At 41.5% G+C, this 27,064-nt stretch overlaps 1 protein-coding gene and 1 long non-coding RNA gene across 2 annotated transcripts in view; one reads left to right on the top strand and one right to left on the bottom strand.

The window, feature by feature from the left end:
* The first annotated feature begins 6,627 nt into the window (after nt 1-6,627).
* The window catches only part of SVIL (supervillin), a 133,148-nt gene continuing 112,711 nt past the window's right edge, over nt 6,628-27,064 (top strand). The window contains exon 1 of the mRNA XM_088159894.1: nt 6,628-6,711. The gene's annotated coding sequence lies outside the window, so the exon portion shown is untranslated. The remainder of the gene's footprint in view (nt 6,712-27,064) is intronic.
* LOC148225086 (uncharacterized) overlaps nt 21,022-27,064 on the bottom strand; it is a 28,431-nt gene continuing 22,388 nt past the window's right edge. Inside the window, exon 3 of the long non-coding RNA XR_015801620.1 lies at nt 21,022-21,601. This is a non-coding gene — a long non-coding RNA (uncharacterized LOC148225086). The remainder of the gene's footprint in view (nt 21,602-27,064) is intronic.

The following is a 27,064-nucleotide window of genomic DNA, read 5'->3' as shown; positions in this document are numbered from 1 at the left end:
GTACTGGTATTTTTATTTATGCCATTTCTTATAAATTGAATATTTCCTAGAAGTGCTGGAAACAGAAGTGCAACCCTTCTGTTGAAGAACACCAGCTCTGTGGAAACAGAAGTTGGAAGGGCAATGGACAAAACAATGAACTGGTAAGCTCAGTTACACAAGTGCCAGGATTTAAAACAAGGAACCTGCAGGGTTTTTGGGCATGTGGAGAAGTCCTGCATGTGAATGGACCCACACAGATTTTGCTCCATCTCTTTTTTGCCTGTGCTATTACAGAAAGCCACAACAGACTCCAATCTCCTCCACAATTACACAGCTCGACAAGGCTGGAAGGCTGAGGAATTGCTTTTTAGGTTCCTTGCATATTTCAAAGCCATTAACTTTAGAGATTGTCATCTCCACTGTGCCACAGGCACATGTCAGGTGAATGACTGCACCGTGTCTGTGCAGGGGACACGCAGCTTTGGGCAGTCACTGGGGTGCCCCAAGTGCTGTCCAGTTCCTTTTAAGCACTATGGACTATGAATATTTGATGTCAGTAACTCTCTAACTCTCTTGTGAACAGCAAAATGAGATTGCTAATGGTGGTGTTCCTTGTCATTATGGAATTAATATTTTTGTTCCTCTTGCATGTTAATTGTTTTACATTTTAATATCTGCTATAAGACTGCTAGATGGTATGGGAAGCCCAAGCTGAGGAATGACAGTCAAAATCCCACACATTATTCTAGAAGCACTAGAATTTTGTATTTTAATAACTGTGATCTCCATGTGAGGATTGTTACACCAAATAATGGGAAGAAAACTCTGTGAGAGACAGGCCCACTGCCTTTGCTAAAATCTGTATGTCAGTGCCAGCCTGAAAGACGTGTGTAGAGGCTTTCAACTTTTACTTGATGTTTTTCAGATGCTGCCAGTAGCTAAAAACTTCATTCAGCATGACCCTGTGCTCCAACACTCTACTGAGTTCAGTATTTGGGTGCAATGTCAAACTATAACAGTCTTGCTGAATTTTATGACTTGTTCCAAGCAAAAATTATTTTTTTCCAGGTAACAGTGTCTCATTTGGGGATACATGCAAACAAGTAAATAAAAAGTCAATTTATTTGTATCTAAAAATACTCTGTAGAATTCTATGAGCATGTGAAGAACAGAAAATCACCATAAGCCTGGTATGTCCAAATATCAGAGGTAGAGTGCATAAATTATACAGTTAATCTGACTTTGCACAGTAAATGGGTTTAGTATGGGTTGTGCAGTTCATCTGGGCAGCATATGCTCAGAAGATTTAACACTGTGGAAGTGCTGTAGACTTTGTAGAGTAGATCTGCAATGTGCATGAATGTGTCCAGGATTTCCAGATATCCAGCAGCTCAGGCAGAGTTGCTATTCTGGTGAGACTGTTCCAGACAATTGTCAGCATTCTCAAATTTGTCCTCAACAAAATTGCCAGGAATGTAAAAGGATATGTCTGGTAAAAGCCAGATATAAGGTAGATCAGAAAAAAAAATCCTACTGTATATATCAAACTTTTATTATTGACCTTATTCCAATGCCTCAGACTAAGTCACCTCCTCAAGACCTATGAGAAATAACTCAATAACCTAATAGATGCTAAATAGATGCCAAATAAAGAAATCAAATAAAAAGCCAAATTAAAAATCAACCAACCAACCAACCAAACCTAGTTCCACATATAGTTCCTGAGCAGAAATACACAGCACCATTGTCAGACCAGGGAGAACAGGACAAACCCCTCAGTGTGTGTGACTCCCATGTTAACCTGAAGAAGCATACATGCACTAAATGCAGCTGTGACCCTTTTCCAATATTCTTTCTCCTTCAGAACTGAAGCCACTCACTCCAGTGGTGAGCAGGAATTTCCTGGGAAGTGAGGTGAGCACAGCAAAGCAGGTCACTGGAAGGCAGCATGTTCTGGGCCAGTAACCCCATTCATCCACCCAGGATTCCTTTTCCGTCACACACTGTCTAGTGTTACTGCACTTGGTATTGATTGCCAGGGAACTTTGACATTTGCTTGCTGTTGTTTGATGAAAGCAGCTAATTGGAGTGCTTCCTCTGAGGAAAACCTTTTACATATGTGGAGTCCTTTGTACCTGTGCATATGTAGGTGATACATTCTGAAACCAACATAAAGAAAAGCTGTTACACCTAGCATAAATGTAAGTAACTGCTCTTGCTTTGCTAAACATTCACTCATAACTTGCAATTCAATTCCATCACCTGTAACAAAATACTCGAGACAACTGTAAACTAAATGTCAGCCCTCTTTCTTCTCAGAGAAGCTGCCTTTTTCATTCCAACTTATCTTACTTTAAAAATACTTTTCTTTTTTGGAAAATACCCAGAGGGTTGGATTTTTAAAGCAGTCTTACAGAACCTCAATTGAAAATGATATGAAGTGATTCAAATAGAAAGGACTGAGAAGTAGAATATAAATCCTGATATAAGACTTCAGATGTTTTTACATACGAAGATATTTTTTTTAACCTTGGTTCTCATTCATGTTATACAGTGAAATGAACAAGCAAAGTCAGAGACCAACAGTAAAGCACAAAAATGTATTTTTATACTGTGCATGAAATTGAAAACAATCATATGCTACAGCACAGTTTCTTCAAACGTCTTTTTCCAAACTCAACAGCTTCTTAGTAAGATGATTTAGGTGATGAGCATGCTTGTATAAATGCCATGTGGGCCACAAAATATGTACTCCACCTGCAGAAACTGCTGTCCTAACTTATCCAAACTTCCTTTGCAGCCCCCATTTTCATTTTTTTCCAGTGCAATAATTGCAATAGCACTGACATAAGGCAGGACTTACTCCAACATTCTCCACAGCTCCTTTTAGAAAATATATGGGAGTTTGTACTGAAAGTATCTCCTGACAAACAGGAGATTTTTTGGGGATAATGTTGCCACCCCCTCTCCCCACCTGCCCTTTCTCTTCTCTTTATTTTTGTTGCTTATGAGATAGGTGGTTATTATCAGTTTATTATTACTGCTTTTCCACAGACTTTCTCAAATGTCAAGTGAATCTGATCTGGAGTTCAGGCCCATAATTACACTGGACCAACTCCAGGAACTCGTAAATAAATCGGTGGTGGCTGCTGTGGTTGCCAGAGCTCTGTCATTTTGCTCTTCTGAGGGTGGACAGAGGCTTTGGCTCTTTTCTAAAATTCTACACTTGCTACAGAGTTTTTCACACCTTATTTTAAAAGACCCTAGGCTTTCTCACTCTAGTTTGGCATAGTTTTACCACAGGCACAGAAAGCTACTAGACTGCCACATTGTTGAATATGTTCATTTAGAAGAGCAGTTACTTTTTGAATTTTTTTTCCTGCTTTCTCTATATGTGGGAACCTCACAGGAACAGACATTATTTCTGTCTCTGCTCTGGCCCCTTTGTTGACATTAATAGTTTACACTGGGCTCTGCAGTGAGGCACATCTTTGTCACAGTGTGTGTCACAGTGTGTCGACTGTGCTCAGCCACAGAGGTCAGCCCCAAGGCTTGGCAAGAAAGTCCCTCAAGTGCAGAGATGTCTGGATTCCAGATCATGGGTTTAAAAGGAGTGGGCACAGCATTCAATCCCAGACCTGGCTTACTGAGGTCTGAGTTTACTAGTGATTTTAAATGTTACTTTCAAGCCTGTTTCTAATCAATGCACATACAGCACAGCATCTGGTTACAGAACTGAATCTCCAGCCAGTGCAGGCTTGAACTGAAAATGCTACAGATATTTATCTCCTGATATTCCTGACACTTTTTTCCCAAAAACCTTCAAATACACTACTGAAGCACATCATGACAGTTGATCCAGAATATGTAACTATTCAGAACGTGGTTCCTCTCCTTCAGCCTCATCTGCAATTAGAACTAGTCCCCACATCAGCGATTCATTGATGCAGATGGCAGCACAGATCACAATTTGCACAACTTGATCTACAGTGGGTTTTTACCAGAAGCTAAAATAATTCCTGAAATCAGAATTAATCCTCAGTGCAGACAAGGCCTCAGACTGCCAACTAGTTCCAAATGTTTTTAAGATGTGAATGCTTGTATGCTGCCAATGAGACCGAGATGACCAATTCTTTTCACGTGGGTCACTCCAAGGCCAGCAAATGGTATCAGCATTTCCCCAGTGCTACCCTGGCTCACAGACACCAGTCACATAAAGGTGAAAGTTGCTGGACTCCTTTATAATGGATTGAATCATTGTGTCTTCTGCAAAGCACTTTTCAAAACAAAGCAAAATACTTTATGGAGTGGAAAACACTGAATTATTTGCAAAAAAATGTCATTTCTTTTCTATATCCCTCCCCAGGGAGCCCATTGTTCAAGTAAGTATTTGCTTGTACCCCAAAGTACAGATGTTTTTGACTCTTGTCATAAATCAAACATGCTTATGTCTAACACATTAAAAAAGAGTAGAAAATTGCAGGCATGGATTAAGATGGTTGGTCTGACCCAAATTATAGTTCTCCAAAACTGTTAATTTTTTACTGATTCTTCTGGGAACAAAAGATTGGACACCATCATTGTGCCTCCCTCTTCTCCCTTGGAATTAAAATCAATCTTTTACTCCTTTTGAAATGTAAATTTGAAATAATCATGTATCTGGATCATGGATTAAGTCTGCAGGAGAAAAATCTCTGGCAGAAGATGGCAGGGACCATGTCTAAAGCTAAATCCAGACACACAAATCAGCTCTGAGCCAGGGTGAAAAGAGAGTTCTGGTTAAATGGGTTGCAGGCTTTCAGTTGCAAAGTTCCATCAAGAAACCATTCTGATATTTGAAAACAAGTAAGAATGGCCTCATGTCATTTACAAGAAAAGCAAATTTAGCATTCCAGTTACTTTTTTCTCCCCTCAGACATTTCTCTCAGGCCTGTGTTAAAGGGAGTTTTTTTCAGAATCAGAATTCTATCTCTAAACCTTGACAATTCTAGTGAGATGGTGCTGCCTCTTTTTTTTTTTTTTTTCATAAGGAAAGACAAGCCTTTGATAGTTTCACATAGGGATGTTGAACAACAGGACAAATTGTCTTGAAAGGCAGCAGGATAAACCATATTTTCAAAGTCAGTTTTTTAATCCATGGCTTTTAACCTTGCCATGTTTTATGTTTGACCTCCTTTCCACAGTAGTTTTCTTCCTTCTCTCCTTCAGACTGAAAGGACACGTCTATGCTTTGTATTTGATGTGGGTTTCATGTATCTGCACAAAGTAATTCATAACCACTTGGCAAAAGGCATGTGCCCACACCACATCATTATCCTGCAATTAAGAAAATTCTCCCTGCCACAAAGCTATAAAACCCAGTGATGTTTCAAGCTAAGCCCTCAATATTCATTCTGAATTAATCTAGGGCACAATGCTGCTGTAGTGCTGCAGAGAGATTTTGTAGTGTGTCTTGTAAAATACTTGTTGAGTGTCGACTGGAAATTTTCTAGGTTTGCCTCATCTCAGCACGTTAAGATTTTCTCCTCCTTCTCTGCACAGATTTCACACAGATAAAGAGAAGATAGCCCTTCTCTGCAACTGAGTGGAACAGAAGCATGTGTTGTGTTTGGTTCTGTGCATCTTCTACTTAAATGATCAGGTTTAACACATTCTTAAATGATTTTTAGATTTTTGATTATCCTCTCTGTATTGTTGGTCAGGTTGCTTTGTAAGACTTGGTCAAGCAAGTCTGGAATTAATTCACTTACAAAGTCTTTTATTAAAGTAAAATATTGAAGTGAAAGGAAGATAAAAAGAAAAGAAGATAAAAACATCCCGCTGGGATGTTTACCATTAGTCAGTTTCAATGCTGCGTTTCTCTTTTACTGTGTGGACAAACACCTTTGCTGCATCAGAGGTGAAGTCTATAACATCTTATTTGTATTTCCTCCACCTTCCTAATGATGCCTTGATTTTAAATAAGTAGATCCGAGGGGGAAAAGTTTCACCTTTTAAATAAAATGTGGTGATGACTTTCCAACTTCTACCTCACGTGGCCCCAGCAGTAGGGAGAGAGGACATTTATCGAATTACTCCTTTAGACAGCCTTCTCCCCAAGGTCCTCCAGGATCTGCTGCAGCCCAGCAGGAGCAAACTCTTCCATCAGGTTGAGACAGCCTGGAAAGGTCGTGCAAGTCAATAAAGAATAGTTGTGTGCCTCTGAATGTACGCTACAGAGAAACACTGTCCAGAAACGCTGCTGAGGCAGGAGCTGCGTGAGTGACGCCCCGAGCCCTCCCAGCCCTTTGCTGCACTGGAGCTCTCTCGTTGGGCCTGCTCTCCTTTGAGCAATTAAAGATTCTATTGGCCAGGCTCGGTGAAAGGGACCCAAAAATGCCGCTCCCCGCCGCGCCGGGCGCGGCTCCTTTAAGGCGCGGAGCGGCGTCCGCGGGAGGCGCGCGGCAGCGGGAGCGCGTTCGGTTCGCTCCCGCTCGGTCCGGTCCGGGTCCGGTCCAGGAGCTCCGCTCGGCCCCGCCGCTCCCGGGCCGCCGCGGGGGGCTCCGAGCCCCGGGCCCGCCCGGCCCGGCCCCGCCCCGCCGGCAGGAGGGGGCCGCCCCCGCCCCCCGCGGCCGCGCCGCTGCCCCCGCCCCGCTCCGCCCCGCCGACCGGCCGGAGGCACGGACGGACGGACGGACTGACGGACGAGGCTGCCGGAGGCAGCGGCTGCCCCCGAGCCGCCGGTGCGAGGTGAGTGGCGGGGCCGCGCTCTCGCCCCGCTCCCCGCGGGAGGGGAGCCCGCCCGGGCGCTGCCCCCGGGCACGGCCGCTGCCGCCGTGGCGGAGGAGCCGCCGGCTCCCCGCGCTCCCGGGCAGCGCCTTCGGTGGCGGAGGTGCCGCCGAAACTTGCCCGCTGCTGCCGGCGGGGCCGCGCTGTCACTCCGCTCGGGGCTCTCCCGCAGCCGGTGAGGATGCGGGGCTGGCCCCGCACGGCGCGGAGCACCTGCTCGGGGGCCGGGCTGCAGCCGGGGCTCTGCCCGCAGCGCGGGGCTCCGCGGGGACGGCTCGGAGCCCGCGGCAGCAGCGAGCGGGGGCGCGGCGCAGGAGCCGCTCCCGGGGCCGCCCGCCGCGCAGGGGCCGCATCACAGCGGGGCTGAGAAATGTTTGGAGGAGTTTTGTCTCCTTTCAGCTGGAAAAGGAAAGGCATCGGCGGTGGCAGCAGCGCGCACGTGTGATGTAAAGAAAGAGGGACTTTATGGTGCTGGCTGGTTGCAGCTCAGTAGGATACCGGGAAAGGCGGGCAGAATCAACAGGGCGCTTGTTGAATGGTGCACGGAACCGCGTCGGCCCAGAGCCCCCGAGCTGGTTTGGAGAGGCTGAGTGCTCACCTTGACTTAAATTGGTCAACAGTGGGGTTCCTGCTTGCCGCGACTTGTCCAAACTGCAGAAAACAATATGACGTTTAGAAAGGGGGGGAAACAATGTGGTATTGTGATTAATGGGAGAAAAATGGGTAGGGTATGCTGAGAGCTATCGGTGCAGTGCTTGTAGGGTTTTACATAGAGCATGGACACCCTGTGCTGCAGAGCTGACTACTTAATTACACCTTTACATCCATTCTACTAATAACACTTCTAGAAGTCTGATGGATCATGATCATGGATTATGACTCTTTTAAGAGAGACTTAAGTGGTCTTTCGAAGACTGAGTGTACTCAAGTTTATTACTTGGCAGGGGGCAGCAGCATGAAGCCTGGGAATGAAAATAGGAAGTGAACATTACTCTGTTTTGATATTGTGTCTTTGACGGTTATAAGTGTCATCATAGACTGATCCTAGCTCAGATAGCATCTCATGTGCTGAAAGACATTACTCTTGTCCTGGTTAGTACCTACTTCTAGCTGTGCAAACAGTCCCACTGATACGGAATATGTTCTGAACAAGTCTGTTTATTTCTATAATGGGCAAATGTGTTTCTGGAAGAGTAAACCAAGTTGTATCATACTGAATGTTCTCAGCCTGCGATATCTTAGTGTCATGTGTTCAAAATGAAAACAGCAGCCACCGGAAAACTGAAACCACTCTTGACTGATTCACATGGCTAATGAGGTTTATGACAACAAAACTGTGTGCTGTGTTACCACACTGAGGTGTGGTTACCTCATACCTGGAAGTGTGGCTCGAGATGAGGATGTGCTGTCCGCTGGCTCTGTGTAACCAGCAGTGGCAGAGGTCCAGCCTGAATTTTCAGAGAAACAGTCCTGGTTTCTTTATGGTCCTTTTGGAGCCTTCATGAGATAGAAGTGCTTGTTCTAGAGACTAGGAAGGAATAGTGGTAATGTGCCCCACTCCTGAAACACAGGCTTGACAGCTATCCTTGCCAAGAGACCTTTTTTCCCTGGTGGGCCACTGAGAGTCTTGAGATGTCACCCTGTTTTCCTCCGTCCCCTGAGACCGCAATAAAAGAGTTTTGGCTTGCTCCTTAAATGCATCTGGCCGTAGGTAGCAGCATGGTGAGATGTGCTGGGGTAGTTTGCTCAGTTTCAGTTCTGCTTTGTTTATCTGTCTGAATGCTTTGTTAGATCTTACTGTGTTGAGTGAGATGAAGTTAAATTTTTGATTTGCTATCCTGATAGGAAATATGCTTCAGCTTTCATTTTAAAATAGTTGAGTGTTAATTATAATGCTTGAAGAGCTGTATCCTAGCGTGGATGTGCGTGCCTGTAAGTATATCTAGCCATGGTATCATTACTGACCTCTCTGAAACAGGCAGGACCAAGTGTCCATCCTGTGTAGAAACTTCTGCAGTCACCAGAGGAAAGTCATGTTTTTTTTTCACAATAAAGCTCTGAAAAAAATTCTTGTCTTCAGGTGAGTGTTAGCTCCTGCTAGGTGCGGCCTGACTGTATTCCCCTGGGGGAATTATTTCACACCCTTTGTTTCCCTAGAAAATTTATTGTTCCCAATTGCACTGCTCCGTTCTGAGTGGATGCAAACCATGCTGACTCATATGCTGAACTGTAGCCTTGTTCCATGTAAACACAAGCACACTTCTAAAATATTTAATTTGTAATGTCCTCTGTGGAGAGCTATCCCACAGCTCCTGGCATAATTCCCAGAAGCAGCAGATTTTGGGGTTCTGGGAGTTTCAAAGGCCATTGGTGCCCAGCGGGATAATCATCTGAACTAGTTTAGTGTAGTTTATCCTGGCACTGGGACAGTTCAAACTGAACAGGTATTTAATCTTGCTTAAAGCAAGTCTGCTTTGAACAATACATGGTATGTGTATGAACGATCTGGAGCCTGTTGGGACATGGCTGTCAGGAGATCTACATGGAGGGAAATCTTTGTTATGGCAAGTACACTTTGGTGTAGATGTACCTCCCAACAATTTCTAAAACAACCTCTGTGGGCAGTTACAGTAAAATTAGGAATAAGCGATTAGAATATTTGTTTTCTTAGTTCCTCTCTGGCGAATACCAGTGGTAATTGTCTTGTGAAACACCCAAGTTTATATTCACGGGTAAAATACATCTTAAAAAAACTTCTCAGAAATACGGAAACTCACTCCAATTCATGCACACAAAAATTCTCATTCTTTTAATTGATAATAAGCTACAGTGAATGATTTGGCTACAAAAGAGGAGAGTGGAACCAAATAATGATTTTTACCTACACTTATTTTGTCTGTACCTGCTAAGTACAGTATTGGAGTTTTAAGATAAATATCCTCCCTTTAAAGCAGTAATTAGTTCAGTGGAGACTAGTTGATAAGAAACTAGGGTTCTTTGGTTCTTTTGTGGGTTTTAAAATTTGGGCTTGTTTTTTTGGTTATTATTGCGAGCTTGGTTGAAAGAGTGATCGGTTACATTTGCAATAAGTACAGAGAGTAATTTGGGAGAGGTTCAGTGCATCTAATGGGTGGTCTGGATCAATCCCGTATCACTTGCTCAGGTGGGCTGACTGTCAGTGCGTTACCTGTAATTATTAAGCATTATCTGTTTGCTGAACTGGGCTCAGCTTCACTGATGTCATAACTCATCCCAACATCCTGCAATGTTTTCAGCTTCCATTCTTAATTCTTTATTTTGCAAACAAGATTCTAGAAATGCTAGAGTAGCGAGATGTGCTCAAAACTGGGTAAGTCTGGGTAGCAGAAGTGGTTCCAAACCTGGAGAAAAAGCCCCTGGTGCAGATGGGGCTCCGGAGCTCACTGAGGTCCCTTGGGGATACAAACCATCACTCCCAATGCCACAGCACTGCAGTACTTGCATCCATGCACTGTCAGTGCAGCAGGAAAAGCAAATCTGTGCCCTTACCTTTACAGATGGTAGGACTTGAAGGTAGTGTGCCTGTCACTTCTTTGACTGTGGGAAGGGTACCTGGCATAATACTGTTTGGTACAAGAAGCATCTTTTCTGTATGATTTAAGGCTCAACTTATTTTCCTTCTTTATTTAGTTGGGGGATTTCCTTACAAATGTGGCTTAATTCACAAGTTAATTTTACTAGAAAGACTGTCTGAAGTCTGAAATGGAAGTGTACAGATGTGGCATGTTGTTGCTTAAGTGTGCTGAGAGATACACTTGCCATTAGCAGAGTCCCATTAGCTACGAGGTAGTCTTACAACCCATATTCCAAAATCCTGCTTTTTGTGATGGCTGTTAGTGGCATTTTTCTTTGTAAAAGCAAAGGAAGTTAAAAACTGTGTCTGCATCTGTTTTTGTTGCTATGACAGCTGTCTTTGTCCAGTTTTAACCATCCTATTCTGAGTAGCTCCTAACTGGAGTTATAACATCAATGGCTATGTGCAGAAGAAGAGAAGTGGAGGTCTCTCAATGCTGTCTCCTTCTCTCAGTCAAAAAATATTTGACTTACACTACATTTAATCAAGATGCAATGAGTTGAAACATTCTACTGTGTTTTGGTGCCTGGCATAATTAGGACTGATATGGTTACAATATGAATTAGTAGCCAGTTCCTTAGCAGTATTTAATCATGGTTTGTCTTGAGCAAGACAGATGGTACCACTGATACTGTGCTTCTGAGACTGGAAACTGGGAAGATCACTTGAAATAAGGTGATGCAATTTTTGCAGGAGGTCGCGTACAAAATTGTCCTCTTCAGATGGCAATTGTGAAACAAGCGAGTGCTCCTTGCAACATGCTATCAGTTATTGCACAAGCAGGCACGAAAAAAGGGCCACCCTTGTGTCTAGGTGAGCAGTGGGATGTGCTGTCTTCAGGTGCCAACTTTCTTTCACACCATTGTGAAAAAAGATGTAAAACAGTCCATGTTTATTCAAACCCTCCTTTCTAGCATACTCAACATCTTCCTCTGAAGTGGAAAGCTACCTTCTGTGTAATCAGATTCTATATTAAGCCATTTGTAAATGGCTGTCTTCCTAACTCTAGCTGGAAAATACTGTCATGAGAGAAGTTTTTTTGTAAGTTAGATGGCAACGTGTTGGTGTGAGTAACACATGGTTGGAAACTGTTGGTGGTAAAGTAGCAGCAGCTTGGAAAGCTCTGTGACCCTAATCCAGACTTGTTTTAGAGGGTAACTTCTAATACGGAGTCTTGTACAGTTTAGTCCAGTTGGAGGGTCAGCTGTCTATTTTGGAGCTCAGACTGCTGCCTTTTAAGATGAAAGCTGTATTTTGTGAATGTGAACTCCTTTTTATCTGCTTGCTGTGCCTTGTCTGAGGGAAGGAGCAGCTGTAGTCCATTCGCCAGACCTGCATTTGGCTGTTGCTGCCATTGTGTTGTGTGTAAACATGTACCATTATTTTGGATCATATAGCAGCCTGTTCAAAAGGGTCTCGCATTCCCCAGCTGTTCTGCAACTTTTCCATCTCTGAGCTTGCCAGCTGCTTAATGCAGGCAACTGTAGCTGCATTTGTTTCTCTGGTGTTAAGTATTAGTGGAGATAAAATTGACTTGTTACATGTTAGGTGCTGCGAGCCCCTCTCCTGCTTCGAATGGACTTGAAACAAAAGCAGACTGTTCTTACCACATTGAAGTTGTTAGAAGTTTTCTTTGTCACTAGTTGAACCGGTTGCATAAAAATCTTTGTTTTGTAGATTTGAAACAAATATGAAATACAATTGTGTTTACATATATATACAGCCACAGATTGTAGCAGTAACTAATCTGAAAGAACTGGGTTGCAAAAAGGTGTGCCTTAAAGCCATGTCAACAGCTCATTTGTTCAGCTACTTCTCTGAACAATGTTCAGTTTGACAAGGCATCCTGTGCTCTCTTGTCAGCCAGCCCTTTTGTTTATTGAATCTGGGGACTTTTGTTTCAGTGGCAGCACTGCTCAGACTGGATGTCAAGGAAGGAACGGGGGCTCTGCAATGTCTTGTATCTGCAGTGAGTGCTCAGTCCAGGTGAGCAACCACAAGCTGAGACCTGTCTTTTCCAGCCTGCTCTCCCTGCCATGGAAATGATAGCAAACGTCTGGAAAATGTTTTGTGTGACTGAACTCCTCTTTACTGCAGCTTTAAATCCAGAGCTATCTGCCTGGAGATACAGAAGTTAAAAGTCAGAGTGAATTCAAGCTCATTTGGAAAAAGGACATAATTCTGTTCATGACTGCAGTTACTATTCTAACCACTTAACCTGCTCTATAATGTCAGTTTGAAACTTGGGGTGAGGAGGAGTGTATCCTTGGTTGCTGCAAGAGACTGCTAAAGATAGTGATAAAGCAAGGTTTTCAGAGGCTTGAGCTGGTGCCATTAATTAGTATTCCTTACTCCCAAACAACGGGATTAATACAAACCACCACAGTGGTAAATCAGATATTCACTTGAAATCATATTTAATGTAGCTTGTATTTGAAAAATGTAAAATTGGCTTTTCATGGTTTTGCTATGCATTTCATGGTGAAGGAGACTGGAAAGGAATGACTTATGTGTTCTTGCTACTGATAGCAGAAAAGACTGCCTCTGCCCCAGGGTCCAAGTTACCCATTGTAACTGGCCTGAATACCCTATTATTTAGAGAGGAAATTTCCAGGTGACTGTAAATTCTTTTTTCCTACTTCCTTTTTTGCCCACCCTTTCACCAGGCCTGCTTTTTCCTTGTGGTTGTAGCTTTCATGCTCATGTTAAACATCAACACTACCTAAATTATGCTAGGATAACTCTGGGTTCATAATAGAGCCCTGACCTGTAAAAACAAAAGCAAAAAAAAGTCTCTTGATTTAAGGTAGCAGCTTACAAGATCTGTTTTTCATATCTCCAAATAGCTGAGAGTTTGAACTTTTCCATTCTAATGCTAGTGTCTTGAAAGAATTTGAAACACTATTTGGCTAGATGCTTGCACTTGTCTTCTGGAAAGTTAATTTTTCAAAGTCAGTATTGGAGCACTAAATCATTATTTGTCTGAAATCATAGCAGAAATACAGGCTTATAGTTTGAAGTGATTATACTAGATAGATAGTTATGTTAGCTGAGCAGAGTCATAGATACTAGATTAAAATGCCTAGTTATCACAGAAACTGTAGAAATGAATGTGTGTTTTGAATTTGGTAATTACATGTATGAACAGTTCTTTAGAAAAGAGGTAACAGGGGTTCTCTTTCAGAACAGCAGATTGACCACACTTCAAAACCAGAGGAAGAAAACCGAGTGTGGTGCTGAGGGCATGGAGAGAGGGGCAGGGAATGGAGAAGAATCTCTGTCACAGAGAAAGTTAGGGAGAGCATCTTAACATTTTATTTAAGTGCTGCTTATTTATTCATAAACCCCTTTGGAATGAGTTTAGGGAATGGACATAGAGGAGATTGGGAGAAGCAGATTTTGAGAAGTAAAAATATTAGGAAGTGTTGGTTTGTCCTCAGTTGAAGGGAGGAGGAAGACAGTATCTGATTAATAAGTAGTGTTCAATTATTGAACGCTTTAGGAGCAATAAATATTTCTTTCAGAACGTGGTGGGAAGTGAAGTGAAAAGACTTTAAATGGCCTTAAATTGCTTAAGTGCGTTTAAAATAATAGGGGGGGGAAAGAAGGGATTACCCTCTCACCCACCTCCGAAGACTGTTTTTAATGAAGTTGGTGGAAGTTTTGGGAAGGCTTAAAAATAAAGCATTTGAGAAAGAAAATCACCTAACAAAAAGCTTTCTTTCAAATGGAAGGTTCTGCCAGTGTTTTTTACTTGGCTTAAATTTGCTTCATCCTCTACAGGGGAAAATATTTATTTTAAAGTTTCCTCTAAACTTAAATTGGCTTCCCAGCCAATTTAAAGACATGTCTGTCTCTGTAATACCTTCCAGTTCCAGGAAAGCTGAAAACTCTAAGGCTTAATGAAGGAGGAGACCTTGTTGATTGCACAGGAGAGCAGCATTTCCATCAGCAGAAAAATTGCTGTTCTGAAAATGTAGTTTGAATTAATACCTTCTACCTTTGTTTCCTTTTGCTGTTGTTAATGATTTCCTTTGCTCAGCTAGTGGTAAGTGCTGTTGTGCCTGCCTCACTCCACTGATTCTTCCACTGCCCTCTGAGACTAACAAGTATAGCATGTGTCAATTTAAAGACAGAAATAGAGCAGTGGCAGATAGAGCTTCTTCACTAAGCTGCAAGTTTATGAGAGTTAGGATCTTTAACTTTGGCACTTAAAATTATTTTTCTCTCAAGGTGGTCGTTGCAGCTCTTAGTGTGGGTTGTCCTCACACTCTTGAGTTTGGGTGCCTGTTATCTCACAGGCTGTGTGGCTCAAGTCTCTGTCCTATGTGTAGTTTCTCAGCCATGTGCACTGCTCCCCAGAGACCACACGAAATTTCTCTGTCACTGGAAAGATTCAAGGCTTTGCAAGAAGGTTGCTTAAGCAAAAGTTGCAATAATGAACAAAATTACAAAAAGAAAAACATTTACTTAGGTAATATATGTCAGTAAGGATCTGGCTTAGTTAGACTCTCTTAGAGTTGCCTGTTACAGCAATTTGAGTTCTGGATGCTTTGCCTGGTTTGTGTGCTCTCATCTGTGATCAGCATTTAGGTGTAAACTGCTGAAAAGTACCAGTACTGCTTCTTCTCCCACCTTACTCCACAAAACTACTTAGCTGAGGTATTCCTGTTCAGATCACACTGTTGGCTTTAGGCTTAAACTCCTTTAGTCAGAGTCTTCTGTCATTTGTGGTTTAAAGTATATGCTGTGACAAATATTACTTCAAAGGAATTTGTATAAAACTTGACCCTTGCAAAGCTCAGAGAGTAAAGACTCTCCAGAACTTTATAAACACCCTGACCATGGGATTGCACCAAACCTCTTCTGGATGCTCCCCCTGCCTCTTCCTTCCTGTTGTATTGCAGAGTGCCAATGGTTGACAGGCAGAGGATTTGTTTTTCCTGAAATACACTTGTTTGTCTTGTCTCCATAATATTTGTTGCACGCCTGACTCAACAACTTGCATGCAAATGCCTATTTTTGTACTGTTTTTGTGGGTTGGCAACAAAGTAACTGTGGCTTCCTACTGCAAGCGAAAGCCTGGTGTATGGAAGGGAGTTGTTTATATGGATTCCTGGTATGGAATGCAAATTTAATTCTTTTAGTTTGAAATTAAATTGTGTTGAGTAAAATTAACTTTGAATTTAAGTGGCACTGAACCCAGCTAAACAATTTTCTAGGGCTTACATTAATAAAAGCCAACTATAGCCTAGCTAACTACTGCTAGGGATGCATTTCAGGTTCTTAAAAGTTGTGGTTTAAGAGGGGAATGCTCAGCTTATACTTCCGTAATAAATTTCATGTCTGAAGTGCACTGTGTGGTGTACCCTGCTGGGATAGTACAGCCACAGATAACCTGAAGGGATTTGTGTAGGCAGGGAGAAGGCAGGTGAAACATTGCAGGTGAGATACAAATTTCCATGGCCTGGTTTGGGAACCTAACCTGCCTTACAGTAAGGGATAGTGAAAAATAAGTGATTTTGTTTCATCTGACCTACTGTTAGAGCACCTAGTAGCCTTTTAAAAGAAATCTTTAAAGCAGTATTTGGTTGAACATGGACTCTTTTTCTGGACTCCCAGGAGGAGCTTTGCCAGCAAGAAGCTGCTGACATCAAAAGCAAAACCCCAAAAGGCCCATATATGTGTGTGAAGTAAAGAAGCCAGGAATGAGAGTGGTTTTGTGCTGAACTTCAGCTGAAAGATCTTTCCAAATGCAATAAAGAAATGGAGCACCTTCATTACTGCCTTCAAAAATTATGATGACTTGTGAGATTGCTAGAGTAACAGACAAGTGAAGACAGTGTCCTTCCAATAAAACCAATGTTACTTCATTAAATGTTTCTTACAATCACACCAATCACCTCTGAAACAAAGCAAGTAATCTTGGAGTTACAGAGGTTTGTTTCTTAAGGAAGCCCTGAATAAACTTTTTCCATGAACACGTTGGTATGAATTGGCATTCTTCCTTGCACAGGAAACCACAAATTCTTATTGCGGAAAACTTCTAACTCTTGTAAAACAGTCATTAGTTTTGTGTATTAAATGTTCAGAATGTTCTAGTTTTTGGGGATATTTTTTTTTTTTTTGCATGGCCTCTGGAGAGCTGCTCTAAGAAATGCTTCTCTTTTGATAAACAGAAGATCACTTGCTCAAATGTTTCCAGTCACTTGCAGTCCCTGTGCATGCTCCTGGGGCTTGGATACTTCTCAAATGCCTACAAGCCTGAGACCATCTTTATTGCTCAATTATTTTTACCCCTTCAAGTCTGACAGTTGCAGCAACTGAACATGATCCCCATATTAAATACAGCAATGTGTTTGATGAGTTGCTTTGTTAGAGTTTCTGAAACTGGTGCACTTGAGATTGCCTTTGGTGGTGGGGCAGCTCCCAGAGCAGCGTCCCTCAGTGCACACACACAGACACACACCCTGCTTGTGTGCACTCCTTGGAACACCTGTGTGCAATGTCAGTGTGACATGTACACCTCTGGTGTGTGATGTGTGCTACAGGCTGGGAGCTTAAGTTTCAGGTGACTGGAAAAATTACTTCTATGACTTCAATGAGCATCCTTCTTTTTCTTTTTGCTAGTCTTTTTCTGTCTTTTCCTCTTATTTTCATGTTTTTTTCTTTTTTTTTTCAAATCTTTATTCTGAATTTGGTATGCAATCTATGATCAAACATCACATGAAGTAAAACCCCTTTTTAACTAAGTTTTCCTTAGTTTTTGTTCTTTTCAAACACACTGGTAAGAGTAGAATTCAAATTACACAGCACATTCTTTTTATTTTTTTTTAATGACAGAAGAAAGGACAATGGGTGGGGATGTAACAAATCACATAAGCCAGCAGTGATAAAAGTGTTTGATTTTTGGTCTTTTTTTGCAGTGCAGGCTACTTGTTTGAAACAGGTTTATCATATCTTCATCAATGTTTTATAGTTTCTACTATTTTGGAGTGTTAGCTGGGTTCTCAAGTACTGGAACGCTACTGCTGCTATTTAAAGCAGGACATCTGTCATGATGTGTCTAGGGTCTGATTTCCCCAAGCCTGAACAATTCTTGCCTTTATGCTCTACCTATGTAGCCCTTGCTCTTTCTACAACCTAAAAATAACATAGAAGTTAAACAACTCATTGAAAGTCTGTAATTTCTGAGAGCAGCAACTTGCCAGTAGCTATGTCTTGTGTCATCTGGACAATGCTTTGGCAGAGTTTTAAGAATTTGCTAAACTAGGCCAAATTAACTTTTCTTTCTGGTCAGCTGTAACTTTCTGTACTGGAGAGATGTGCACAAAATAAATGCAATGCTTCTCACAAACAGTGTAAACACTGCCTCATGCTGCACACACCAAGGCTTCTGTGACCCATCCTGGCAGCATCCTCCTGGCGTCCTACCCTTGGTTTCCTCCCTTGTTTCTGGAAGTCATGGCTTGCACATCGACTGCCTTGGGATTTGGGACTTTCCCTTCCAGTAGCTTCAGTGTTAGCTGCTCTCTCAACTCTGGTTTATGTCCCAACAGCTGTTCAGTTTGCAGACTTTTATAATAAATACTTTGTCCAATATTATTACAGTGTTATCAAGTATTCTGTGCACAGGATAGTGAGGCTACTCTGTGGAGCCTCAGAACTCTTCTGTAGAATGGAGACGTTTTTAATCTAGAGACATTATTCCCCTTCTCCCACTGAAACCCTGCTCTGAAAACTTTGTTCTAGGGATGGTTTTAATGAAACGTGTATCACAGTTTTCAGAACAACCCCTCTATGTCTGTGGCCTTGCAATAATGCCATTTTTGGGGATGAAATTCTATTGCTCTAACAGCTCCCCTCCCATTTCCCTCTTTCCTTCCTGCTCCCAGCTGTAGGCATGTGGTGATTATTCTGGGGTGGTTCTAGTCCACTCCTTCAACTTTGTGAGCTGCTTTATCTCAGGTTTTGTTGCTGGATCAGCAGATCAGTGTCTGCTGTTGGTGAACCAAGGAAGGTTTCAGACCTCCAAGGCATGTGGGAGGTGGTGCAGTGGGGACAGTGTCAGACTGGACAAAAAAAATCTGTTCTCTGCACAATTCACTTTGCCTAACATGGACCTGTAGATGAACATGCGTTTTTTGATGGCATGACTCAGTTCTGATTTGACAAATTAAAAGCTTTCAAATGGAACCCTAAAGTAGTGTTTATTTGAAGCTTAAAATGCTGTGATTGGATTTTTTTTTCCTTTGTGTTTGTAGCTCCTATACCACACCATGTTTTTTCATGTTGTTTGTTTAAAGGAAGCTTTACACTTCCCAGGGAAGATTGCAGCTGGGAAAGGCCTGAAACGGTTGCTTGGCTCTGTTGGATTGTAACTGTGTATGACTCTTAGTAACCTAAAATTATAGATGCTTTACTGTTTGTTAGATTGTAAAAATGCTATGAAATCCAGCATCTTTCAAAATTAGGCTGTTACAGCATTTTGTAGTTAGAATGGTCATGGTGACAGCATGTCTCTTTATACTGGTGGAGAAAATTAAAGAGAATGGGGAATAAGGGCTAAGGAGTGAGGAGATTTGAAATAACTATGCATGGGTCAATGCAAACAACATAGGAAGTTTTGGGAAGCTTTGTTAAACTTGGGCTGAGTACTTAAAGGTTTTCTGGAGAGTAATACATGCTATTGAACCTGATGGCTTTGGCTTGTGATCACCAGTGAAGGCCTGCTTTTTCACCTAGTTTTGCAACTGGGAATTTACTTTGGCACAAGGAAGATAAGTTTCTTATTTGAGTTAGCAGAATACAAGTGTCTGGTTGGAAACATTCCCAGCAATGATCTGATTCCTAGCCTTTTCTGTAACTGCTCAGTAGTGCCACCAATGCATATTTGGCCACAAAATAGTTATGACGACTTACATCAACTCCAGGACTTTTTAATGTCTCAAAACACTTTAATATACAGTACAAGCTGGTCATTTATAAACACTGGCTTGAAACAAAGTCATCAGATCTAACAGAACAGCATGGTGGATGGTCAGTTCCAGGTGCCCTGTCTTTCCAGGTAGTTCTGATAACTTCCTCGTTATCACAACTATTGCTTCTGCCTGCTGGCTTCGTGGCATCCCAGGCTGCAGTTGGTAAAGTGACTGCCAGGCACTGGCCCTGCACACCTTCCTCACAGTCCAAGAGTCTGGTGGCTGAAGACAGCATCTCCCAGACCAAGATCTCCAGATTATTGCTGGGCTTTGTTTAGAAAGGACACCTGAGCTGGCTCTGTTGCTTGCTGCAGGTGTTGAATTGCTGCAGGGTTTTAGAGGAGGCTGTGCTGTGCTATCAGTATATTCTCCAGGCTAATTCATATATATGTTTTTGACCAAAACAAAAGGCCCTGTCTTCTTTTACATTATAAGAAACTTTTTCCTCATTCTGTAGTATTGAAGTATTGAGGTAAAGAAAAAAAATAAAAAACAAACCACCAAAACAATTTGATTTTTTACTTCATTCTGGCAGTAGATGCACATCCAGTGTGTGAAGGGAAGACACATAACTGTGTTAAGCTCCAGATGTGAGAGGGTATTCTGCATTACAGGTAGATGAAATAAATTTCAGAGCCATCTGGCAATGAGCAGTGTGCAACTGCTTGACTGCTTTGAACTTGTAAAAATGAATCTCTTTACAGATTTTCTTTTGAGGAGTGTCCTGAAAAGATTGTCATTAGATTTTTTAAAATTTTTGTTTTTACATTGTTGTCTGGTGATCTTATTATCCAAATGCTGTGTAATTCGCATCTGAGATTTAGATTCTAAGTTAATATATCTCCATAGCAAAGTCCACGTTGTTCAGAGATTTTGCCCTGTTAATTGTTAACAAAGCTGCTGCTGCTGCTCAGCAGAGCTGCAGGGTTTGTTAGCTGAGCACTGCTTGCAGCACTCTGTTGTTTAAGTTCTGATGTCTCACAGCACCAACATGTGTAATTTGATTGATGTGACATGGAGATGCCTTAGCCTGAAATGTGCTTCTGGAGCTTAGTTGGGACTGTTCAGATTATGCTTGAAAATACTACTTTATATTTTCTCCAGGGTTAATTGCACCATTGATTTGATTAATTCTGTTTAAATAATATACTTACTTTGATCTTTGAGCACAAGATCTGATTTTATTTGGTTGTTCATGGCAACCTGAGCATTGTGTTTTATGTTTGGTTTCTGGTTTGGGTTTTGGTTTTTTTATCCTCTTAATATCTTCTGCATTCAGTGCTGTTTAGAACAAGGATTTATTTGTGAGTGCACCTGATTCACAAGGTTCACTGTTATGTTTCATGTATCTTCAGAGTCTTCATCTTGTCTATTGCCTTTGCTTTGTTTCTGTTTCTTTCTTGTGTGGTCCTACCCATCTGCAAGACCTTGGAACTACAGCTCTCTCTCATGTATAGGCAAGTCTTCTGTCTTGTTCCGTAATTGCTCAGTGAAGAAATCTCAGTTGTTGTCAAGGAAGCTTGAGATGCTTTGAGGTGTTGCAGATCAGAAGACAATTGTAGTTCTGTAAGGGTTCTTCTGTTCTCCAGTGTGGTCACTAACAGAGCATTTTTGAAAATTCACATAGGTGAACAGAAGTGCAGTGGGCTACATGAATCCAAAATGTCCCCTTAATATGTTATTTTGTTTGAAAAATACGTATTTTAATACTTCAGGAATTCTTATTGAATTTATTTTTAATGAAATTAGTTCCATTAGTAAGGGAGTTGTTTTCAGTCATGCTGTCACAAGATGCTTAAGTCCAGGAGATAAATCTAAACATGGGGGATGTCTTGAATACATTGTAAAGTGATGATCTGAATGGATCAGTGCATGACCTACTGGTTAAGGATCATGGATGATTAGTCATGTCTTTCTGACTTGTCTGGGGAAACAAAATGTTTCATGTTCCTTCCATTTCTGAATCTTTCTAGAGACTGTAGTTAGCAGTGACTGGTGCCTTTGGCAGGAAATTAAACTGTTTCTAATTTGCATTTTATGGTCTTCTTTCTATCATTAGTAGATTCTTGGGTATTTGGGAAGTTTCTTCGGTGTGTGTTCCTCTTTAACTTGCTCCAAAGACTTCATTGCTAGACACCAGCCACATCCAATTGGTCCAAGTAGTCCCAATAGCTGACATTACTTGTTCTCTTTTTGAGCTGGATGATGTGCTTGTGCATTTTAGGATGATGGATAATAATCTGACCAGGAGAGATGCCTGTGGAAAAAAGAAGAAGAAAATAGGATTCCTAATTATGTGACCTCTTATTAGCTTTAGGGAAAGGGCTGCTGGAAGGCAGGGATATTTTAAGGGACTACTTTTTTATTATGGGTCTACACAGCTTAAATTCTCATTTAGCACTTCAGCCTTTGTCTGACCTTCACCAAATCTTCTCCTTTTGCCATATTGGCAGTATCTTTCTTTTCTGGCCAAAAGACGCACACATTATAATATACCTTCCCCCCCCCCCCCCCCCCCCCACTTCTCTCATTTTGCCAGAGTGGGGAAGTAGTGTGAGTTTGGAAGGAGGGCATGAGTTATGTGAATAATATTGCCCCAACAAACTTTGTCTGTGTAGGTGAAGACTCAGTGAAGGTTAAAAAAAACAACTCCAACTCTCTTTTTGAGTGTTTTTGAAAGCAGACTAATTTGTTTTTGAGAGCAGACTAATCTGAAGTACTCGATGTTCAAAACTGTACAATTATTATATGTAGAACTTTCTTTTTAAAAGATTTTTTCCCCCTTAATTCTTGAATGGCAGAAATGGACACCTGTCTCTGTTTGGATAAGTGTTGCCAAGTTCAAAACTGTAAGTGGTTTTTGGGATGATCTGGAATTTCAGAGGTGACACTGCTGTCAGCTCTTGTCTCTGTCCTTGGATGTAGCAACTCTGTTCCTCTGTGGACCCATAGTGAACAGCTGTGATCTCTCCACTTCTTGGCATGTGAGAAGTTCAGCATCTTTAAAGCAATGAATGCTTTATGCTGCTAATGGCTTTGGAGTGAGCAGTTCCTTAAAATGTGCTTCAGGTTATGTTTGTAAACATTCTAGAGATAATTGCTGCATCTGATTTTCAGTATTTCTCATATATTTCGGGGAGACAGTAAAGTATCAAAATTGATGTGAAATTGATTTGTTTTGGAGAAAGAGAACAGACTGGCTTGAAGGAATGACTCTCTAGACCTTAGTGCTTGGTATAAACACTGAAACTTACGTACTGGGAATGCCATAGACTTAAATTACAATAAGGAGATAATATGGCAGAAAAATGAGTCAGAGAAGTGAGGTAATCTAAGGAAATCAAATAAAATTTACCTGGTAATAATGGATTATTGAATGTATGGGCTTTTTGAAGAGGCGGTTAAGAACTGTAATCTGCATAATGGAATGTGTGTTCTAAAGGAAAAAACTGCTGTTATGAAATCAGAACATGCAAATGTCTCTGAGTCTGAAGAAATGTTTCAAAAATTCATTTTGAGGACTTGGAAGACAATCTAATAAGTGTGTATGGAAATCTGCTCCATAGTACTATTAGGTTGGCAGGAGACATTGGTTTACATGCTAATAAAATATTGCTTTTATGAGTTTGCTACTCAACAAGACTAAGACTGTTATAATTTGGTTTTGCAGCCCTTTTCAGAAGATGTCCTACATAACTGATGCCCCTGCCAAAGGAGCTAAGAGAGGCATTGTAATGGAAACATCTCTGATGTCGCTTTTTCGTTGTTAAGGAGTTATTAAATAATGAAACCCTTAAATCTAAGATCATATTTCATTTTGGCTAAAATTAGCATTTATTTAATTACAGTTGTGCTCAATTTCTAGGAAGTTTATGGGGAAATTTTGCAAGTTGTAATTGTTCTTGCTCAGATAAACAGTTGAGCAGGCAATTGACTGCAAGTCTCATTAGACATTGGTGTTTGCCTGTGTTAGGATGCATGACTGTGACTTGAATTAGTGGCAGCTGGTTTACAGGTATAAAAGGAATCTTCTCTTTGCCTGGTGTATCTTAGTCAACTTTGCTTAAGTTATTTGAATGTACAGTCAAGTGTTTACAGGGATCTGGCTAAAACTTGGACTGTTTATCACTGGGATACCCACTCTTGTGTAGCAGTTGCAGCACTTTTTAGAAACCGGATCTGTGGGATGAGCTCGCTCCTACAGCTAGTGCTTGGCTTTTATTCTGGTATATCTAATTGATATGTAGAAGGAATTCCAGCTGCAGATTAAGGAGTGAGTGGGCCTGTGAGGGCTCAAGCAATGTGATTTGCCCTCTGAACTCATGACTGAAGCTCTAACTATAGTCTGTGTTTCTGGCCTCTGTTTCTGTCCCAGGGCACTCTGTCAGGAGAGGCTCCCACTGATGTTACTTGCACACTGTCAGAGGGAATTGTCTCAGCAGGAGTGCAAATAGCACAGCCCCAGTTTGTAACCAAGGCCTGGCTGAGCAGAGCTGTGCAAGTGCAGGTTAGAAGTCACTGAGATAACACAAACACAGCACACTTGGGTCTGCCAGCTGGCTGATACATGAAGTGGGTGTTTTACAGCACATACTCTCTGCAAGGAAGATACTGAAGACAAGAGTTGATTCCTAGATGTGCTGTAAACCCTGAAGTTTTAATCTGTTTGTTTGTGCTGTGAAGGTTGGCTTAGGATTTTTTTTCCTGCTCTTTTTTCACCTGTAAGTAGGGAAATTCATTTGAACTTAGATGAATTTCAACAGTGATGCAAATAGTTACTCTTTGCATTAGCACAGCAGCTTACATGGCTGAGAGGGCATTGCCTTTCTACATTGTTTAGCTTTCCAGTGCCTCATTACTAGCCTTGAAAAAACACTCACTGTTTATTTAAAGTGAAACACGGTTGTCTAAAACTCAATTTGAAAAAAGAAATAAAATGTACCTGTTGTGTTTGTTTCAGAGACAGCCCTTGCCTGCTGCTGTCTAGCTGGCAGACAGAACATCTGCCCTGGGTAGGAATTTCCATGGGGCTGGGGAAAAGGAGAGGACACCCCCTGTGCAGGGCAGGGTGTGCTGACATCCCTGCTCTGCAGTTTCTCAAGAGTGTGGAGCAGGGAGGGCTGTGCTTGTTGGGATGTTTTCCCAGCTGTGCAGTGGGGGAGAGGAGCACTGGCTGAGCTTGCCAGCAGTGATAAGGCTCCAGGTGGGGGGATCACAGTAAACATGCTGTGAGAATCAGCTTTCCCAGGAGTTACACGAGGCAAGGATGTTCTTCTGTCACTTGTTCTGCTGGAAGCTTCTTGCTGCTAACAACTAAATATGCAAATCAAACTGTGGCTCTTCCAGCCTTCCTGGTGTTCTGACTTATGGTACTTGCTTCTGTTTTCAAAACTGAATTTGCCAGCACAGACTATTTCACTCTGAAAATGTAAAATCTTACCATAAGCGCTGCTTGTGTTATAATAAACATACATGACTTGCCTTTACAAGATCTGCATGTCATGCTTGCTTTTTCTTCCCACAGTTTATTCACTACCCTGCCAGCAGCAGAGATACCTTCTGAACAGGTTGACACAAAACTGGCAGATTGAATGGTAAAGTCATTGCTTCCAGTGAATCCAGACTATTCTATTCTACATACAGTATTCACAGCTGTATTACTGACTAACAAGACTGCTGTTGGCTACAATGAAGTGCACCACAAAATTGCTCAGATCTAAGGCTTAGGTTATAATTTGAGACAGTTATCCTAAACCAAAAGAACCTAAGTCCATAAATAAACTGTTAAGCAATGTAAACTTTATAATGGCAGAGACAGTTAGCAAGGAACTATGCAAACCCCCCAGGCCAAGATAATCTCTACCATAATTATGTAGTCTACTAAGTGAGAAAAATTCCAGAGCTTTGCTCATGAACAAGACTGGATTATTTGTGATGTGATTTCATAAAATAAACAAGGAGACTAAAGGCTCCAGAGGCTACTTAAGGTTTTGCAGAGGGGTAAATGTTAATACTTAATTGTTTAAAGTATGTGTGAAGTGATACATGGCAAAGTTATACAAAGTATGCCTTAAGAAATAACTTATTGTTAGATATGTGCTGAATTTCTTTATCCATATAGCTGTGTTTCCAACAGGTCACTTTAGTAATCCATTCAAAATAGCCTTTAAATGTTCAGTCAGCTTTTTGCTACTTGTTCTGCTAGATAATGTATATTGCTAAATACTTGCTCTCTGCTGTGTTCTAATTGTGGTAATAAAGTGAGCATTGCTGTGACCTTTTTTATTCTGCTTTGGTACCATTAACACATCTCTGTTCTGATCCCGTTTATCCTATCTAATTCTCCCCCTAAGACAGCTGTGCCAACAGAAGCACTGGGAAGAATACAACAGTTGCACGAGAAAAAAATGCTCCCCAGAAAATGGGTGTTGGAGGAGAGAGATAGCTGAGGTGTTCAGCCACAGAATTGATGGACCTCATCCTGATGGCTTGTCCTGCCTGCTCTTTGAGACAGCCAGCCCCAAACAGCCACAGAGAAACAGGGATCATGGGAACCTGTAGCTTCCTTTTGGGGTGCTTTAAGAACGGATTGTGTCTCTTCTATTTTTTGAGAGAAGATAAATTAGTTCCATCTTTTGGGGACACCTTATCAAGGGAACATCCTCAAGTCTGTCTTATCTTCTTTTTTTTTTTTTTTTTTTTTTTTGGTGCTGGTTTTATCCAGTTGAGATAAAGCACTATGCATACTTCTGATACAGGAGTTTGTACTTGTTCAGATAAATCTGTCATGCTCCACACCCAGATACAGAAGGAATCACAGAAAGAAACAGCAGCAAATAGTGATCTTGTATGGGAAGGCCCCTTCTTGCCTTTACTCTTTTACATCCCTTGTACTGGAGCTTCCTGCAAAACAGGCTGGTCCTGGAGTCTCTGCATCAGCATGGATTCCTTTGTAAGCTTTATTTTACTTCACGAAGTCTCTGACTCAAAGTCCCTATAGATCTTAGAAATTTGAGTGATGGAAGCCATAGATTTACACCAAAATGGGTGTTCTGTAGAAAAAAAATCCCCTTCCTTAGACAAATAATCTAAAAAAATGCTCCAGTGAGTTAATATGAATCTCAGTGTTTTTTTAACCTTCTGTTATTTATGCTCACCAGACTGCTGTGAAATTGAAGAGTTCCCTTTATCTTGAAAGATGGACTGGGAGCTGGGTTATGGGGGCTGGCCACCACGTTCTCAGCCACATGTGCCAGCTCCCCTTTGCCCCTCTGCTCTCCTGACCCTGCACTGAGTCATCTGTGTTTCATAGGTACGAGAACAATTGAATTATTTTTATGGTTGCTGGTCTGAACTGAGTCAGTGCAGGGTCAAGCATGTTGTGGAGCAGGGAAGGGAGAGGAGTGGGAATGTGGCAGCCAGCAGCATGGAGCCACAGACCAACCCCAGTGACTTCACCAAGGTCACACAAGCTTCTGTCAGCAAGAAATTGAAACCTTTCTTGTTTTATACAGGGTGCTGACCACAGGTCTGTCAGATGCTCTGACTGGTAGGAAGTGGCTTTAGATTTATTCTACTTGAATTTATTGTTTGTTTGCAAATACTGATGTATGAATTAATAGTGGCTTTCTAGTGTGTACTTTCTATTGATAGATACTTTCTACTAATATTAATATTATTATTGTTTTTATATTAATATTAGTAATTCTAGTGTATGCCA

This window comes from Sturnus vulgaris, chromosome 1 (genome assembly GCF_052056855.1).
Source record: "Sturnus vulgaris isolate bStuVul1 chromosome 1, bStuVul1.hap1, whole genome shotgun sequence".
Lineage (NCBI taxonomy): Eukaryota > Metazoa > Chordata > Aves > Passeriformes > Sturnidae > Sturnus > Sturnus vulgaris.
This window is presented reverse-complemented; position numbering and strand designations above follow the sequence as displayed.